The following is a 17,712-nucleotide window of genomic DNA, read 5'->3' as shown; positions in this document are numbered from 1 at the left end:
TTATTTATACCCCTAGAAGTAGAATGAAGCATTTTGGGCTATTGCAATTTGATTAGTGGGGTTTATTAGTTTATACTGTATATTAAGTTTGTGGGCCGCTAGGTCAGACACAAGTATTTTATTTATTTTAAAAATTTAAAACTAAACGGTTTACATAATTTACATATACAATATTAAAATGAAGACAAAATAAAAGCAAGTACATAATAAAATACTTATGTAATAAAATGAATATGCATACAATCCTCAGAAAAATACCATAATGTGGATAGTAGAGATCATAGATAATTCATCAGTTGTAGCTGAAGTAACTAAGGGCTCCTTTTACTAAGGTGCGTTAGGGCCTTAACGTGCGGAATAGCGCAAGCTAAATCACCACACGCGCTAGACCTTAACGCCAGCATTGAGCTGGCGGTATTCTAGAAGCATAGCGCGCGGTTTAGCGTGCGGTAATTTTGTGCGTGCGCTAAAAACGCTAGCGCACCTTAAAAAAAGGAGCCCTAAAAGAAGATAAGTGTCTTTAATAATTTTCTGGACCTGCCCTTTTCACAGCAATTTCGTTTCTGACCCACCAGGGAGTTCCAGAACTTAACTCCCGCACAACAGAAAGTTCTTTTACCATTCTCAACGAGTCAAGTAGTTATTGAAACTGTCAGTTAGGCGCCTAACTTTTGCATTTAGATACAGCCATTTTCACTTACCACAGAACAAGCGTAAGTGGTGGAATCTAAACTTAGGCATCTAATTGCTAATTTATTCTAATATTCTAGAAGGCATTAGCAAATTGCTATTATAAAATTCTAGCTTGGTGCACAGATTTTGGGTGCCTTTTGGCACCCTTTATAGACTCGCCCCCTTAAAATTCTGATTCTATTAGCATTCAAGTAGTATACGAGGGGAGCGTTAAAAAGTTCTCTGCCCAACCAAGAAGAGAATGACGTGGATATGGTTCAACCAATGATATGAAACAATGTCAACATAGAATTTCGTTTCTGCAAATTGGCACTTAACAAAGGGGGTCTTTTACTAAGGCGTGCTAGTTGATTTAACACGCTCTAAATGCTAACGTGACCATTATATTCTATGGACGCATTAGCATTTAGTACGCGCTGTATTGGCTAGCGCGCCGTGGTAAAAGATCCCCAAAATAAGATAACGCTCTTAGCTACAGTGGCAAAATAACGTTCAGAATTTAGGAAGTTGGTTGGTTGAGCTGAGAACTTTTCAGCACCCCCTCCCCCTCGTACATTACCATATATGCTAACACTTTGGAGCAGGAGTTTTACCACTTAATAGTCCCCTAAGTATTATGAAAAGAAACATGGATGAGTGCTCATAACATTGGATTACATCAGTTTTGTGTCTTGAACACTATGATCTTATGCTTTGACAGAATCTTTTTCTGGAATGCATTGACTGGTAAGAGTAATTTATAGTTTGTTTCTTCCATGCTGCTATGTTTTACCTGGATTATGTTGACTTTATCAGCTTATAACTCAGCAGAGTTTGTTCACTAAGCACTAGTGGATACTTCAAAGACTGATTTCTTTTGACTGATTATTGAACGTTTGGAATGTTGCAGTTAAAGTGCATTTAAAAATTATTGAAATTTCCTATTAGAGTAATTTAATCTGTAAGCTTTTTCTTCTTCAATTAAAAGGCTTGTTCATTTTCCACCATTCATTTCAGAAACCATACATTTAATGATGCAACTGAATGCATAAAGAGGTTGGAAATATTAAACTGTGAAGCAGAGCCAAATAGTAGACGCGTTTAAGCGGCCTCCAGAGATAAAAGTCACTTTATAAGAATTAAATCTTCATGCTTTGCAAGTATATTCTATGACTCACAAGTCATTAACTCTCAGTTTAGTGATTACAATAACTATTTTTATATTGTTTACAGTTATTGCGGAGTAAACATAGAGTAGGAGTTAGTGCTGCGATTTAAGGATCTTGCATCATTAAACACCCCTTTCTTTTGTGCAATGTTCTCCACATCTGGAGGAATCACCTTGGACTGTGCATTCTATTATAGTAACAACTAGTCTTTAAGCCCGTTACATTATCTGGTGCTAGAGTAGATGTGTATGTGTGTCTTTCTTACTCTCTCTCTCTCTCCTTGACCGCTGTCTATCTGTCTTTCTTTCTCTCTCTCTTTCCTCGGCTGTCCACCATCACCCCTTGCCTGCTCCTCCTGTCCAGCAGTAGACCTTTTCCCTTCCTTTTACCTCCCCCCTGTCCAGCAGTACCCCTTCCCTGCTCCCCCTGTCAAGCAGTAGCCCTTCTCCATTTTACCTTTTACCCGGTTTTCGTGGTGGTCTACAGTGGTTTCAGGGTCGCAGTGTCGTGGAAGAAAGGCAGTGTTTACACCGCCGCAGGCTCCTACTGATGAGGAAACTGCCACACGCTCTACTGCGCATGCAGAAACCGCCGAATGAAACAGTCGCACTCTCCTTCTTCTGCCTCCTTTTGCCCCATGCGCTGCAAGCCGCCCCACGCGCCTTAAATCAAATTCCACATGGAGTTAGAAATCATGGCGGCAGGGATCACGGAATCGTAAGTGCGCTTGCGCGGGTAAGGATTTTATTATAGAAGATGGCATGAAGAGAACTAGTGTAGAGCCTTTCCTCATAGTGCATGCATGTGCAAAAGATTTCACTTGATCACCTTTTTGCTAGTCCACTGGCCATCTTAAGCTCTTTAACACTTTTATCCACCTGCACTTTGCTTACAATGGACATATTTGACTTGTCTTTCCTTTATGTATGGTCTTGATTTATATGCCTGATTTCCCTATTCATGAATTGTTTGCTTTTATATTGCCCATTTTATTTTATGTAAACATTAAATTGTTTTTAACCATTTAAATATATGATTTATATTGTTATAAATGTTGGTTTGATTTAGTTGTTGATTTTATTTACAGTTTTGCCTCTGATGCGGCCCTCAGGTGAAACATGGCCACATCAGGCACATGTGACATTAAATTTGTCTATGCCCCATATACTTATCTGGTCTGCTCTTTGTTCCTCACCTGAATCACTGCAGATCATCTGCCTCTCTTATGTCCCTCTTTGCAAATGATTGATACTTGTGTGCACTAGCAGGAACGAGTGTGCATTTTCTTTGCACATACTGCCCACTCTTGAAGAAAAGTGTGCCCTCTTTCACACATTGCCCACTCTTTTAAAAGGGTTGCAAGTGACAGCCCAGCCCTATGAATTTGTGCATGTGGAAATTGGGAGAAGGGCAGGTAGATGAGGGGCCCCCTCCTTAATTTCTGGCCCGGGCCCCAGCTTGTCTGAAACTGGCCCTGGCTGGGGGCATAAGTGTACACTTATGCATGTAAGTGTCTGAGAAAACATTCTAAGAGCACAGGAAAGTGGCATAGCACATAAATATAAAGAGGGGTTTGTGTGAAGAGTATGCGAGGCGCATGGACAGTGCTTCTTACTCATTCAACTTACAGAATACTGTAGATCTATGGCTGATGTAACTACAGGTGACTAGATTTCAGGCACCTCAATAATGGCATATGGGTGCCCAGGTGCCAATATAGAATAAGCTCTCACCACACATCATCAAGGCACCTAAAAGAAGGTACTATGACTGTCTAAAGCAGTCAGCTCCCTTGGTCAGGGAGGAAAAATCTAAGAGGCCAAAAGGACCCCTTATAAACAAGGTATTTAAAGGAGACAGCAAGACTGGGCTCAAAGGAAAACCTGGAGGCAGGAGCCCTACATCCCCTTCCCTCTGAAAAGCAGATCAGATTGGTGCTTGTGCAGGCTGAAGAAGGGAGAAATAAATCTCCAGTACTTACCTGATAAGAAATAGCAGGATAAACCCGGCACAAGCTGAGCAGGGGGGAGGGAATGCATCGGAGTGGGTCATATTCCCAATCAAGGCAGTCTGCATGTCCCTGAGTTTCCCCCAGCAACCAAGGAGACTGAGAGGGTGTGGTTAAAGAGCACATTCTGTTAAAAATAACAATTCAGCAAAAAAAAAAAAAAAAGAGGGGGGGGGAGGTTGTCTACTATAAAGGAAGGGCCCATGTGGGGAGGGGAGGAAGGGGCTCATGTGATGGCAGGGCAAGAAGGGAGAAATGGATTCCTTGGGAGGGAGCCGCAACCTGCAGTCTGCCCAAAGGAAAAGGGATTTCCCTTCCCCCCCTCCAAGAAACTGAGAACTGATTCTACAAACATGCATCCCGATTCGCTGCCAGATGGCAGTAGGACGCCTACCACTGCCTTGAATCGGAATACCCGTTTATAGAATCAGCCCCACATTGTATAGAATTGCCCTGATTGTGGGGGATTTAAAACTCGCCTTCTGTAACGGTACTGTAGGCATGCTGTGTAGAACTTCCAGCTCACACAAGATTTCCACAATAAAAAACAAGATTGCATTTCCGTGTAGCAAAACTAGGAAAGAACAGTCTCTTTTGGGCTGTTCTGAGTGAACTGACAAACCTAAATACATGGGCATTTGATCACTGTGCAAGCATGAGTTTGTAAGTTTTCACAGCATGACCTTGATTGAGAATGGAGATTCAGTTACGATGTAAGTAAAAGGGGGAAGACACAGATGGTGTGCATCTTCTAGATGAGAATCAAGCCGTTGTCGGTTTTCAGAACTCTTTTAAAAGAGAAGTGATGTGAACCCACGCAGAAAAAGAGTACTTGTACTTCATAGGCTACGCTAGGATTATGGTATGAATATGAAAATAAAGCAAACAGGCTATTGTGTCATCTGCATTTGCAACATAAATAGGGATGACAATTTTAAAGGGTTAGTCCACTTGGCCAGTTCTCAGTAGGGTCTCTGAGTTATCAACAATGCCAACTTCCATCTATTATTGATAGCTCTAACACTCTGGCAGTTTTTGAACTGAAACCACTGAGTTCATCACGTGCTGCCATACCTACGAGAGGCAACCAAAGGAAGCTGATGTCATTAGTTGACCACAACTCCATTTGGGAGCTGATTCTTGCATAATAACCCCACAAAATCATCTTCCTTGTTTATAATGTGTGGTAGCTTCTGGCATCTTTTATTTTGCACTCAATATTTTTCCAGCCGCTCTCTTAACCTTAGGACAGTCTATCGGTTTCACAACGTTTGCAGATGACATTCAATTAGTTCATCCGATCGACCTTAACAATGCTAACGAAATAATTCTTATTAACCAAAAACTAGAAAAAATTAAAGTTTGGCTTGACTCACATATGCTTTCTTTGAACGTCGATAAGTCCAAAATTATTATTTTCCCCATCAAAGATGGACTCACCCTTTACACTCCTCTTAAGTTCAAAACTCAATCTATCAAAGTAGTATCTTCATTAGAGTCACGTTTAATAGTAAACTATCATGCCATCTACATATTAGCACAGTAGTCCAACGTTGTTTCTATCGATTGCAAATGATAAGATCTCTGTCTAAACTATTAGAACCTGCTTCTCTGAATATATTGATTCACTCTCTTGTGATCTCATTCATCGATTATTCTAACACCCTCTTTAAAGGCACAACAAAAAAATAAATAAGAAGACTCCAACTGGTACAAAACACTGCAGTAAAAATTTGGTTTAATCCAAAAAAAATATGATCATGTCACCCCATTTTTATATAAAGCTCACTGGTTACCTATACAACACCGAATTGCTTCTAAAATTATTTTATTAACTTTTTAAAACCAGAGAAAATAATCAGCCTGAATTCATTAATAACCTACTTATCCCTTTCAACATTACAAGGTCTTTGCGATCTCCACCTCAAAACCTTCTTGTTATCCCATCATTTAATCATATAAATACATTAAGGACCTCAATCTTTTCTGTTAGCACCCCTTCTCTTTGGTATTCCAAACTACTTACGCAAAAAACTTACACTTACAGACTTTAAGTCAAAACTAAAGACATTTCCCTTTCTCGACGCGTTTGACTCCTCATTGTCCTTTTAAGGACTACACTTCTCCCTCGCGGGGGATACGGGCAGAGCCAGACCGCGAATGGCGAAAAACCATGATTATCTGGCTTTGACCCACCCCCACCTCCCTGCCGCTTTCCCGGCCTTTCCTGGTGGTCTAGAGGGCTTTCGGGGCAGGAGCGATCTTCCTACGCTCCTGCCCCGTGCAGATCGCCATGAGGAAATGGCTGCTGTGAGTTCCCGTAGTCTCTTGAGGAAGATCGCTCCTGCCCTGAAAGCCCTCTAGACCAGTGGTTCCCAACCCTGTCCTGGAGGAACACCAGGCCAATTGGGTTTTCAGGCTAGCCCTAATGAATATGCATGAAGCAAATTTGCATGCCTATCACTTCCATCATATGCAAATCTCTCTCATGCATATTCATTAGGGCTAGCCTGAAAACCCGATTGGCCTGGTGTTCCTCCAGGACAGGGTTGGGAATCACTGCTCTAGACCACCAGGTAAGGCCGGGAAGGTGGCAAGGAGGTAAAAAATATGGGTTTTTTTATTTTCCCCCTCCCCAGAAAAAAATCACGATTATAGGGAAGGGAAAGTGTACCCAGTATTTAGAAGGAATCTTAATACCTGTTCCCCTTCCTATTGTTCTTCTCCCTTACATGTTCTCTTTTTTTTTTTTTACATATTATAGTTCCAGCCCTCCTTTCCCGCTTTTCTCTGTTCGTTAATTTTTTTGTTAGTTTATTAGTCCTTAAAAGCTAGTATTTGCCTTAGTGTTGTTGTGTGTTGTTTTTTTTAACTATATTGTAGTCAATAGATGATTTTAACATTTTTGTACACCGCCTAGGTTTGATTAGGCGGTATAAGAAATTTTAAATAAATTTGAAACTAATAAACACAACCAAAACAATAAAAAAACAAACAAAGAATTAAGTCAGTTTGGGTGCTTCTTAAACAGGTCTAGCTCCAAATTAGAGAATGACATGGTGACAAAATTCATCACCGTTCCCGTCCCTGCGAATAATCGCGGGAAATAATCCCATGTCATTTTCAACCTCAGTCCTTCTACACCAGCATTCTTCAAAGCAAAGCTTGCGGGTCAGTGGTTGTGGCCATTCATACTCTGATTCTTCCCTCTCTCTTTAAAGAATGACATGAAGATGGTTTCCCGTGGTTATCTGCGGGGACGGGAACGGTGATGAATTTGTCACCATGTCATTCTCTACTCCAAATGTATAACTTCCATCCAGGTTATCTTGGAAAGGTTCAATTATCGCCGCAAGACATCCAAGTTAAGCCCACCCAAAACACGCCTCCCAATATGCCTCCTGAAACTCTGGATGCACAGCAGATGAGATTTCTCGCTAGACATCGAGGAAAACGTTTTTGATTATCGGCACTTGGCTGTCCCAGTAATTAGGACATTCAAGTGCCAACTAAGGCGTTTTTTTGGACATTTTAGTTTTTTGATTATGAGTTTCATAGTCTTCTATAGCAGTAGTTCCCAACCCTGTCCTGGAGGACCACCAGGCCAGTCGTGTTTTCAGGATAGCCCTAATGAATATGCATGCAGAAGATTTGCATGCCTGGTACTTCCACTATATGCAGATCTCTCTCATGCATATTCATTAGGGCTATCCTGAAAACCTGACTGGCCTGGTGGTCTTCCAGGACAGGGTTGGGAACCACTGTTCTATAGTCTTTGCATGTCATTAAAAAAAAAAAAAAAATCAAATCGCTCTAGTGAATTTGCCAGTTCTAATGCCTAAAAGCCCCTTTATCCAGGATGATGTAGGTCAGGAAAATACGTATGTGAATCTGAGCACAACGTGATTAATGATTAAAGCAGAGAAGTTGAAAGTGCATGGATGAGTAAAAGGAGATGTTAAAAGATCATACAAGAAGAGCACAATAACCCACGTTGTATCATAAATGGCAAATGTTGCTGAAAGAACTCAGTTGTATTCTTATTGCTCAGAAGCAAGCTGCAATTACCATTATTCATCAAAGCCAGCCTAGTGTGTCTGCTAGACATCCACTTTTGAGATGCCAGCTATAAACATTTTCTGTAACTAAGGATGGGTGGGCAAACAAGTAGGCCATTTGATTTTTTCCTGCCGTTGTATTTCCATGAATGGGATGCACAAATTGCAATGAAGTATTCAGAAGGCTTTCTAACCTAGATGCGCAAATTGTGCTTTAATAGCAAACACTGATGTGTGCTTGTCAAATTTAGCTTTGAATGAGCCCGACCCTTTTTAACCCGATCCACCAGTTCTAACACATACCGTCTCTAACAAGATGGCAAATTACTACCTAATTCCTTCAATTTAAGTGTAGTGACTAGATTTTGATTAACGATTTAAAGGGCAATTTTTTTTTTCCTGAACGTTGCAAAGACTGAAAGAAGTGGAGAAGATGCATATTTTATCCAAACCGAACCACATGTTTCACAGAAGTCATGTAAGCCTACATTGCATGATTTATTTTTTTTAGAATGACTTCCACGGTGCAGTAAATTCTCAGCCTTGCAACCCTATTCATGATCCCCCTTCTCTCTTTTCTGATATATAGGGCTCCTTTTACTAGGGTGCGCTAGGGCTTTAACGCACGAAATAGTGCATGCTACATTGCCGCGCACGCTAGATCTTAACGCCAGCATTGAGCTGGCGTTAGTTCTAGAAGTGTAGCGCGCGGTAATTTCCTGCGTGCGCTAAAAACGCTAGCGTACCTTAGTTAAAGGAGCCCATAATCTCACTTTGGTGACAGAGTGGATAACATTCGAAAGTATTTCCGCGGCTAGAAATAATGATGTGCAAACAAAAATGGCCAGTTATAGGCACGTAAACATATGGAGCTGTGGCTTATGGTTTACCAGAACTAAGCCGAGGCACGCCGTATCGTCCTCTGCGATCCGAATCTGCTATGAGGTTGAGCCTTGGGAATGTACGCTAGATACATTACAAAAAAATATAGAGGGCAGCGAGACAAGATGGCGTCGTAGGGGAGAGGACACTGTGAGTTGTGCTCCCGCCAGTAAGAATATTACCTCTTTTTCTGCTCCTCGGGGTTACAATTAGTAATGCTGAAAAGAAGAGGCAACAGGGAGCAATTACAAGCTTCCTTTCATCTTCGCCTAGGGGCACTCCTGCTGAGCCGACTGTGAAGGAAACGTCGGCGTCGGAAAGTGAGATTTCGCTACGCCCCACGGGACCTGAGCCTCCTATGCAACCGCGGGAAAGAGGAACGCCGGCAGAAATACAGGATGAGGAGCGCCCTGCTGAGCCATCGGGCTTGCTGGCCTCCCAGGTTCCCTCGACCGAGATATCTTCATCAAAGAAGGCATTAGGAGTCTCAGCAGAGGGAGGCAAATTTCCATCTATCCAGCCCCTCGTACAGCCTGCTGAGATTACCCTTGAATTGGTTTGGACTGCTTTGGAGTCAATACACAAGGTGTGGCTAGGAATCTCTACACTAGTCCAGACTCGGGGCTCTTTTTACAAAGGCGTGCTAGCGGTTTTAGCGCGCAATTAGTGCACCCTAAAATGCCGCATGCGCTAGCCGCTACCACCTCCTTTTTATTTTTCGGCTAGCGTGCGCTATAGCGCGCACTAATCTTGTGCGTGCACTAAAAACGCTAGCGCACCTTGGTAAAAGGAGCCCTCAGTCTTCTAAAATAATGAAATTTGAAGAAGAACGTATGACCCGAAAGAAAAAAGTGAACAATTTGGAGTAAACTGTAAAGATATATTGTAGCACTGCCGATACCTGGTCTTCAGGACATCAGTGCAATGCTCACTACAACGCCTTTCTCTCTGTGACGTGCTTTCTCCAAGTAGGAAGTCCTGCTGGATCTCACTGGAACAAATATGGAACAAACTTGGCACAATAGTCAGTTCAGGGTTCAAACACAAAACACTTTATTGTGTCCCGAAAAGGGGAGTCTGCCTCCAGGCAGTCCTGACTCCCAAATGCGACTCTTAGTCCATAAATCAAAATAATCGCAGAGTCTGAACAGCAGAGCACAGCTGCCACCTTACTTCAGGTAAGCAGAAAAGACAAAAGAAAAGAATCACAGTCCAAAAACACTGTTGACTAATAGTCCATAAAATATGAGTCCAATATGCTGCTGTTTTTCACTTGACTAGTAACACAGCAGTCTGACTAGCCGTCCTAGCAGTGTTCTACTCAAGCCCTGCAGTATTCCAGGCTTGTGCCTCAATCAGTTTAACTTATCTGATTGGGGGGAGGGGAACAGGAGCAAGCGAATCCACTATTGAATGTTCTGAAAGACAGAACGCCACGAATGGCCCCACTAACCCACCTATATGGAATGTGGATTCTCCCCAACTTACTTCCTGCCCTCAGTAAAGTTATAACAGCTGCACAACCTAATAAACTTCAGGGAGACAGTTATCTGCAGCTTATAACAAAAACGTTTTTTTTCACACACACAACACACAGCAGCCCTTGTCTCATTCAGTTCAGCTAAGCAGCTTGCTTTGCATACAATACAGGGAAATTACTACTGTTGCTTTCAAACTAGCCAGCCCTAGCACTTAGCTTAGATCCATACAGACATCTTCAGGCAACCCTTAGTCTGCACCCATTCCATGGGCTCTGGTGCTGTCAGCTGGCTGGCTTCACAGTCATTGTCACATTCTCTCATCTCAATATCCTGAGATCCAAGAGCCCCATCAGGTGAGTACTCCCCTCTAGCTGACCCAGGCAAGACTGACCTTCTTCTCCTGAGAGCAGCCTCTAAATGGCTCAAACGAGCCTGCCCTGATCTGAGAGAGGGAGGAGCTACCTGCCTTCCCTGCATAGCATTTCCTGGGGTTTTAATTATCCTTTTCAGCTGGGGACTAGCAGAGGGAGAAGAATGCCTCAGAAGCTGTTCTAGGCTGTTCCCCTGTTCCTCCTCTACTCCCTTCACATGGTTTGTTTCAGCATTAAAGGGGAAGTCAGCAATTTCTTTTCTCCTGTATATCCTAGGGCTAGCTTTAGCACTAGGATTGCTAGGCACGAGTCCACCTTTAGGTCTAGGATCGTGACATACACCTACCCTAAAAGGTTGATTGTGCTTTGTATGTACTTCCTCCTCTACGTTGTCCTACATCTCAGAGAGACAGAAAACTATATAGGAGCTAGGACAGGATCTTGCTAATGCCGTCTCCTTGGCTTGTTAAATTTTTTTATCGGCTCTCCGATTGGGGAATCAGAGTCCTCAAAGTCCTCGGGCCATCTTAACAACGGTTGCTTGTATGCTTCCTCTAGGGTCCCCTCAACCTGACCCTTGGTACCTTCTAACTCATCCACCCTCAGAGCCAATGCCGCTATCACCTGGGTTATCCCTCCTAACTCCTCTTTCTGCATATTTTCCATTTGCTGTCTCACTTCCTCAAGGTCCTGGTCCATTCCTTTAAACGTATCCAGAACCTTTTCAAAATGTTGAGCGTGCTGTTCTATTTGCTCTTCCTGCAGCTTCTGTTTCGCCAACCATCCTTCCGACGTCCCCGTCCTGTTTGTAAGCTCCCCGCAAGTGTTCTTAATCTCTCTGACACTATTTTGCATCGCTTGTTGATGGGCCTGGCTTTCCCTTACTTGCTCTTGCACCACCTTGAGCTGGGAGGTAACCTGTTCTATGAGGCTATTCAGCTTCTCTGTTTCACGATGGTAATGGGCTGTAAGCTCATCTCTAGCCTGCTGCCTTTCCCTGTTTAATTGATCCGCCCCATCTCCATCTTTGGTTTCTGCCTGGGACTTCCCTTTGGCTTCCCACTCGTCTCTTGCTGCCGTCAACTCCTCCCTTAACTTAAGTATCTCGGCATCCAAGAAGGCGAATTTAGCGTCCCCACTTTCTTTCCGTGGGTAGGGGTTTAAGGCTACGGGTGTTCCTATTTCTAGTGTCTTCAACCCTGTGGACCCAAACCCCTGTTCTCCTCTGTCTGTTTCTGGAAGACGGACCCACTGTACTATGTCGGGGTGCCAAATTCTTTCACAAACTAGCTGGGCCATCCGTTCCCCCCTTTGTATTTTATACTCCTTATCCCACTCCTGATACCACAATTGTAGCACTGCCGATACCTGGTCTTCAGGACATCAGTGCAATGCTCACTACAACGCCTTTCTCTCTGTGACGTGCTTCCTCCAAGTAGGAAGTCCTGCTGGATCTCACTGGAACAAATATGGAACAAACTTGGCACAATAGTCAGTTCAGGGTTCAAACACAAAACACTTTATTGTGTCCCGAAAAGGGGAGTCTGCCTCCAGGCAGTCCTGACTCCCAAATGCGACTCTTAGTCCATAAATCAAAATTATCGCAGAGTCTGAACAGCAGAGCACAGCTGCCACCATACTTCAGATAAGCAGAAAAGACAAAAGAAAAGAATCACAGTCCAAAAACACTGTTGACTAATAGTCCATAAAATATGAGTCCAATATGCTGCTGTTTTTCACTTGACTAGTCACACAGCAGTCTGACTAGCCGTCCTAGCAGCGTTCTACTCAAGCCCTGCAGTATTCCAGGCTTGTGCCTCAATCAGTTTAACTTATCTGATTGGGGGGAGGGGAACAGGAGCAAGCGAATCCACTATTGAATGTTCTGAAAGACAGAACGCCACGAATGGCCCCACTAACCCACCTATATGGAATGTGGATTCTCCCCAACTTACTTCCTGCCCTCAGTAAAGTTATAACAGCTGCACAACCTAATAAACTTCAGGGAGACAGTTATCTGCAGCTTATAACAAAAACGTTTTTTTTCACACACAGCACACAGCAGCCCTTGTCTCATTCAGTTCAGCTAAGCAGCTTGCTTTGCATACAATACAGGGAAATTACTACTGTTGCTTTCAAACTAGCCAGCCCTAGCACTTAGCTTAGATCCATACAGACATCTTCAGGCAACCCTTAGTCTGCACCCATTCCATGGGCTCTGGTGCTGTCAGCTGGCTGGCTTCACAGTCATTGTCACATTCTCTCATCTCAATATCCTGAGATCCAAGAGCTCCATCAGGTGAGTACTCCCCTCTAGCTGACCCAGGCAAGACTGACCTTCTTCTCCTGAGAGCAGCCTCTAAATGGCTCAAACGAGCCTGCCCTGATCTGAGAGAGGGAGGAGCTACCTGCCTTCCCTGCATAGCATTTCCTGGGGTTTTAATTATCCTTTTCAGCTGGGGACTAGCAGAGGGAGAAGAATGCCTCAGAAGCTGTTCTAGGCTGTTCCCCTGTTCCTCCTCTACTCCCTTCACATGGTTTGTTTCAGCATTAAAGGGGAAGTCAGCAATTTCTTTTCTCCTGTATATCCTAGGGCTAGCTTTAGCACTAGGATTGCTAGGCACGAGTCCACCTTTAGGTCTAGGATCGTGACAATATATTCCTCTTATAACATTATGCAAGATAAAATGGTGTTATCATGAAAAGTGGAGAATTTTGAGAATTATACCAAGTAGTTAAATTTAAGGTTTTTGAATTTTCCAAAAACACAATACGTCTCCAAAGGATCTTTTCTACAAGTTTTTGAAGGAAATAACTTAACTCTGAATATTTGTACATGTCAAAGAACAGATATCAATGGACTGCATTGTTTTGAAGTGAAGGCAAGTGTTTACTTTTGTTTCACAAATTTGTCAAAGCCAAAATGTCACGTCCTGTTTTGGTCTGGGTTCTGTCTCCATGCCCAGTAGGCTCACAATCTATTTATTTATTAATTTGGATTTATATCCCAACCTCCCCAAAGAGCTCAGAACAGGTTACAGTTTAACATTCACAGTGTTTCAATAAACATTACATAGGGTTACAGTAAACATTAGGGTTACAATTTGGCAGTGCATAGGTTATGACTTTGTGATCAAGGTGTGCAGTATAAGAATTCAATCTAATAGTGTGGGCAGACAAGATGGTGCATTTGGCCTTTATCTGCCATCATGTTTCTATGTTTTTTGTTATGTGGATTTTTACGATGTGTATGTTAATTGTAAGCCGCTTTGGTTTAAAGTGGATTGTAAATGTTTAAATAAATAAATAGTTGCACTTAATTTCTGTTATGACAAGTATGTTATGATGAGTATGTTAAGATGCTCACATTATGACAATTGTTTTTTGTTATAATGGATCAATGCTCAAAACTAGAGAGTTGCACGGGGACAGAAATCCCACCCATCCCTGCCTGTCCCCGCCAGAATCCTCTCCGTCCCCACCTGTCCCTGCCAGGATCCTCTCCATCCCCACTCATCCCCGCAAGGAATTATCTCCATCCCCAACCCGTCCCCATAAAAAGCAGCAATTACTTCTGACAGGATCATCAATTCCACAGTTTCTTTTGTGTTTGCGCTGCTGTTTTCCTTGTAGAATCTCTTTGGTGGAACCCTTTTTTTGTTTTCTGTTCAGGTAATTAACTTATAAACCCCCTCTTTTACTAAGGCTGACGTGTCAATTATATTATTTGGATGAACCCTGCTTCCAAAGCCTTCCATCCCCTTGGGAGTCCCGTGGGCCAGAGGGGGGTCCCCGTGGGTTAGGGGGGGATTCCCGCGATCCCCGTTCCTGTGCAGACCTCTACTCAAAACTCCATGCTGTACGAATCAGCACCCACCTTATACCGCTGGAAGAGCATAGAAAAACAGTGCTTCAATGCCTGAAGCTAATGGCATTCAAATTATACGCACGGTGTAGCTACACTAGCCTAATGCAAAGTAGCTGGAATACATTTCTTTCATGTGCTAGTTTTTGCTAATTTTTGCTAATGGTCACACACTAATGGCAACATTAGCGCATGACCATTAATTTGGAAAATGGCCATCTACACTGAAAGTGGCCATAACGCGCAGGGAAGACCCATAAGGGCATGCTAAGGCTACTTTTTAAAGCAGCTTAATAAAATGAGCTCTAATTAGACCTTTTAACTTAGACATCACTTTTGTCTCAACAAATTATGAGTTAAAATGGATAGTACGGACTTCCTTATATAATCAGTTTGGTTCAGATCTGATCTAAACTGCAATAATGGCAGCATTGTCTCAAGTGCAAAATATAAATATTACTCTTAACTCCACTACTTTGGGTTTGGTTTTATTTAATGTACTTCCAGCCATTCCTGCATTTATTAGAACCTATTATGAAATAATAGCAATAGCAATAGAAAAGATTACTTTTCCAGGCAAATGGAATTAGCATGCTCTTTAAAGCATCTGAAATATTACCTAGCTCAGATGCATCTCTTCACAGTAAAGGAATGACCTTAGATAATGGATTTTTAAAATGCCACACATCACTTTTTTCAGACTGGAGATGCTTGAATTGGACAGGCCGTTCTGGGATTTTCTATGGTATGAAAGTTCATATAATTGGCCATGATTTATTCTTTACTCCTTAGACTGTCTTAATAGAGACTTAAAGATAATGCTCCATTTTAACTGTGAAAGAATTCAGAGGAAGAAAAAGTCCTGCCAAGGGCAAAAGTACAAAACCAAAAAGAAACATCTCCGGTGAAAGACACATAGAATTAGACTGGAGTTCACTACTACTACTACTACTACTATTTATCATTTCTATAGCGTTGAAAGGTGTACATGACACTGTACATTTAACTTGTAGTAGGCAGTCCCTGCTCAGAAGAGCTTACAATCTAATTTGGACAGACAGACAGGACAAGTTCAGCAAACTTTGTGTGAATGTAGAATGGGTACCTATCACCTGTAGGTATATAAATAAATCAGACAGTAGCAAATACCATATCTGATGCATCAGCACTATGGATACTTCTCAGATTTTCTTTTCGTGGGTCAACAGACAACACTGAGCACTGGATATCAAAATTGGATATGTATGCTGGATCTGTCACAGTAATATGTGAAGAGGCTTCATTAACTACTGTTTGTGGAATGTGGTAAATAACATGCTTTAATAGGAGGAAATATATTTTTTTCACTCAGAGAATAGTCAAGCTCTGGAATGCATTGGCAGAGGATGTGGTATGAGTGGTTAATGTAGCTGGTTTTAAAAAAGGTCTGAGCAAGTTCCTGGAGGAAAAGTCCATGGTCTGCTGTTGAAACAAACATGAAAGAAGCCACTGCTTGCCCTGTATCGGTGGCACAGAATGCTGCTTCTATTTGGATTTTTGCCAGGTACTTGTGACTTCGATTGGCCTCTGTGAAGATGGGATATTGGCCTAGATGGACCATTGGGCTGACCCAGTAAGGCTATTCTTACGTTCTTATTTATCCTAAAAAAATACTTTGAAATCTTTGGTCCTTTCATTTTAAAATTAATAAACGAAGGTTTAATTCAAAGTACTATGCCAAAACTCTGGAAAAAATCTGTTATTCGACCCATTATTAAAGATCATAAGATTAGTTCGGAAGAAGTTTCTAACTATAGACCAATAGCAAATCTTCCTTTCATGGCAAAGTTGACAGAAAAGGCTGTTTTTAATCAAATCTCTGAATTCATTGAAAAAACTAATGTTCTTCATCCGAACCAAACAGGGTTCAGACAGCATCATAGTACCGAACATTCATTGATTGGTATGTCTTCTTCAATACACTGCTTTTTAGACCATCATCAATCGGTCTTACTTATTTCTATCGACCTCTCTGCAACCTTTGACACTATAGATCAGGGGTGTCAAAGTCCCTCCTCGAGGGCCGTAATCCAGTCGGGTTTTCAGGATTTCCCCAATGAATATGCATTGAAAGCAGTGCATGCACATAGATCTCATGCATATTCATTGGGGAAATCCTGAAAACCCGACTGGATTCCGGCCCTCGAGGACCGACTTTGACACCTGTGCTATAGATCATCAACTTCTATTAGACAGACTACATTCAATTGGTATCACCGACCAAGTTTTATCTTGGTTTGTATCTTATTTTTCTGATCGTACTTCTACTGTTGCATTTAATAATTCAAATTCTAAAAGTTCACTAACTTCTCATGGTATTCCCCAAGGATCTATTCTCTCTCCCCTACTTTTCAATATCTTTCATGCTCCCTTAATGACCTTCTGCCAATCTATAGGTTTTCATGTATTTGCATATGCTGATGATATTCAGCTCTTACACCCTGTAGATCCCAATAATTCTTTGGATATCATAGTAATTAACAATAAATTGAACAAATTTATCAATGGTTAGATATAAATAGGTTAGCCCTTAATATTGAAAAAACAAAGACGATGCTTTTCCCATGGAAAGAAACTCCTAAACTTATTGCCCCTATTACTATAAAAAATATTCCCTTGCAATCGGTTAATACCATTAAAATCCTAGGAGTTATATTCGACAGTAAATTAACTTTTCACGAACATATTGGTAGTATCGTCAAATCATCTTTCTATAGACTTTGTCAAATCCGTTCCCTTTCACAATATCTTTGTTCTAAATCACTTAATATTCTTATCCACTCCTTAGTAATCTCTAAAATCGATTACTGTAACGCCCTTTTTAAAGGAATTGCACAAAGTGAAATTAGACGTCTACAAATCATACAAAATACTTCCATCAAACACAAAAACAAAAAAATTTGATCACGTAACACCATTTCTTAAGAACGCTCATTGGCTTCCGGTATCTCATAGAATAACTTATAAACTATGCCTACTCACTTTTAAATCAATACTTTTTAAAACACCCGCATTTATTTTTAAATCACTGATTTCTTACTCCTCAAACAGAACATTGCGGTCAAACAAACAACATTTACTGACAATTCCTTCTCTCAAGATCATCAACACTAGACGACAATTTATCTTTTCCGTTACTGCCCCACAAATCTGGAATTCTCTTCCAA

Source organism: Geotrypetes seraphini, chromosome 1 (genome assembly GCF_902459505.1).
Source record: "Geotrypetes seraphini chromosome 1, aGeoSer1.1, whole genome shotgun sequence".
Classification (NCBI taxonomy): domain Eukaryota; kingdom Metazoa; phylum Chordata; class Amphibia; order Gymnophiona; family Dermophiidae; genus Geotrypetes; species Geotrypetes seraphini.
This window is presented reverse-complemented; position numbering follows the sequence as displayed.